This window comes from Schistocerca cancellata, chromosome 7 (genome assembly GCF_023864275.1).
Source record: "Schistocerca cancellata isolate TAMUIC-IGC-003103 chromosome 7, iqSchCanc2.1, whole genome shotgun sequence".
NCBI classification, from domain to species: domain Eukaryota; kingdom Metazoa; phylum Arthropoda; class Insecta; order Orthoptera; family Acrididae; genus Schistocerca; species Schistocerca cancellata.
The window spans coordinates 122,411,955-122,414,888 of record NC_064632.1 but is presented as its reverse complement, the minus strand read 5'-3'; the positions used below and the strand labels follow the sequence as shown (position 1 = coordinate 122,414,888).

General features: G+C 43.5%; 1 non-coding gene across 1 annotated transcript; it reads right to left on the bottom strand.

The window, feature by feature from the left end:
- Positions 1 to 444: 444 nt before the first annotated feature.
- Trnal-caa (transfer RNA leucine (anticodon CAA)) lies at positions 445 to 561 on the bottom strand. Its single transcript has 2 exons — positions 524 to 561; positions 445 to 490 (listed from the first exon to the last, which is right to left on the bottom strand). It is a non-coding gene; the product is annotated as a tRNA-Leu (tRNA).
- Between the last annotated feature and the right edge of the window lie 2,373 nt (positions 562 to 2,934).

Genomic DNA, 2,934 nt, shown 5'->3' with positions numbered 1-2,934 from the left:
AAAAAAAAAGTTCCGGAAGCAAGGTTAAAGTAAATAATAATAAGGAACCAAGTGACTTTTATTTTTCTTCTGTTCGTTCTCGTTCAAGGTGCTGTAGTGGTTTCACATATTTAACCAACACCCATTCTTTCAAAAATGATCTTCAGCATGTTGCCATAGTGCTTCTTGTGGTTGCGATACGTGCTGATTTTTGCATATTCACACTTCATGTAAACGCGGAATTCTATCTCGTTGTCCGACCCAAGTGTGTGGATGACATAACTAACATATTTTCCCAGTAACCAGCTAATGGCGTTGGTTTTTAATTTCGGAAAGTATGTCATGTCCGGTCTCAGGAGGAGCGACGGCTAGCAATATCACTTTCAGTTTGCAGTTAGATGATTATGCGCGAAAGTGCTCTACTCGGCCCTTCATCTATGTTTGGAATGTATGAAACAAGAATTTTGTCAGAAGTGGGATTCGAACCCACGCCCTCATACGAGGACCAGAATGCTCAGACCTGTCTGTACAGGCAAGGATCTCCCTTGAGTCTGGCGCCTTAGACCGCTCGGCCATCCTGACAACTGGCACACTGCCGCGGCACTAACGGGAGCAATGATAACGGATCGCCTCTGGGTCGCTTCATAGAGACGCGGTGCCAGCAGAGCACAGACTCACAAACAACGTGTTGGGCATCAGACTGGCAAGTCTTGTTTCCCCGACAAATTACATTTCTTTTTTACCTGAAGAACGGACGCTGACTGCCCAGAAGACAAGCAGTAGACAAGGAACATCCAGCAAAACACCTTCGAAGGTCACAGACTACGGACGACCGTTATGTCTTGAAGAACAGTGTCGGGACGCCTCAGCCTAGTAAAAGGAGCTTCGAACCGACGCATCTCTGATATCACCATAGAAAATTATCTGTATACTTGCATACTGATTGTTTTCACTGGGACTGATCGGATCTTCGAACAGCAGAACAAGGTGGCTCACATTAAAATTGGTCGCCAGGAAGTCTCCAGTTATCTAGACACTGATCCTGTTGAGAAACTGTACAATCTTGGTCACAGAAATAGTCCATTGTAGCTTCGGAAAGTAGCAAAGTCGTTCACTGTCTATCTAGTGTGCGAGGCTACTCTGCAGGTAATTTGGCAGAGTATGCGTCGTGCTTCCGTAAGAGCGTGCAAAAATTAACAGGACATACGAGGTGCGGCTAGAAAAAAAGCGGACTGATGCTGGAAAAAACATTTATTTACAATTATTTACAATTTCATGTTATCTCCTTCAATGTACTCTCCTCCTCGGTCTCTACACCGCTCCATACGAATTTTCGTGTTGATAGCAATGCTGCAGATCATTTTCGGTAAGTTCATACATTACTTCCGTCGCTTTTTCTTTTACTGCTTCAACAGTCTCAAATCTAGTTCCTTTCAAAGCTGACTTGACTTTAGGGAAAAGAAAAAAGTCACAGGGGGCCAAATCAGGTGAGTAGGGTGGAAGATCTAAGATGGGAATGTTGTGTTTTGCCTAAAACGTCTTCACTGACAACGCACTGTGAGCTGGGGCATTGTCTTGGTTAAGGATCCATGACTTTTTTCTCCACAAATCGTTCCGTTTTCTCCGTACTCTCTCACGTAGGGTAGCCAGGACGCTAACGTAGTAATGCTGATTCACTGTTTGTCCCTCTGGTACCCAATCAATGTGCACAATCCCTTTGATGTCAAAAAAAAAAAAAAACAATCATCATTGCCTTGAATTTCGATTTTGACATTCGTGCTTTTTTTTGTCAGAACAAGAACAAATCATTCTTCGGCGTTCTTTCTGTTCAATTGTGAGACACTTTGGAACCATTTTTGAACACACTTTGTTCATGTTGAAACTTTCATGAAGAATCTGCCTAACACTTTCCTTGTCAATTCCTGTTAACTCAGACACTGCTCTGATTGTTAAACGGCGATCTTGTCGAACAAGTTTACCGATTTTTTCAATGTTTGCATCAGTTTTTGCTGACAATGGTCTGCCAGTGCGAGTGTCATCACTGGTGTCTTCGCGGCCATCTTTAAATCGTTTAAACCACTCAAACACTTGTGTTCGCGATAAACAATCATCGCCGTACACTTGTTGTAACATTACAAACGTTTCACTTGCAGATTTTCCTAGTTTGAAACAAAATTTGATGTTAACACGCTGTTCTTTCTGTACACTCAACATTTTCCGACGCACAGATAAAACGTCAACTACTTAAAACAGACGCCACGGGCAGACTGAGTGCAGGAGGCAGATGAAACTCGAGCAGTAGGTGGAGCGAGAGTCACGTGACAGGCCACGCGACTTTCAGCCTTATTGCATTCGTTTTATTGTTTCACCAGTACTAGTCCGGTTTTTTTCTAGCCACACCTCGTAGAGGATGCTCCACTGAACAATTTGAGGCAGGGAACCTATGGTCGGAAAATCCAGCTTAAAGAGGTAACAGGAATAAAATCACATTACTGTGAACTTTTTATTTACATTAGTTACACTTAACTGCAAATACTATCTTTGACAGAGTAAACGTACCATTTGTACCGTATCTTACAAAATGTGCTGAAACTGACGGCCATCAGCCTCAATTCAAGCATGACATTGGCGAACAAGATTCTGACTCACTTTGAGAAATATCCCTGACGTGTTTCGAATCAGATCACAAGCAGCTGCAATTCTGGCGACTAACTCCATCTCCGTATCCACGGGGGCCTCATACACTAGTGACTTTAAGTATCCCCATAGGAGACAATCAAGGTGATTCAGGTCAGGTGGTCCCGCAGGCCATGGAATACAAACTCCCCTTCCAGTTCAGCGACCAGGAAATACGGCACTGAGATTGTTACGGACATCCACACTGAACTGAGGCTGTGCACCGTCATGTACTTGATTCGTAGCACGTTCTGTCGTGGGACAGTGTAAATACGACAC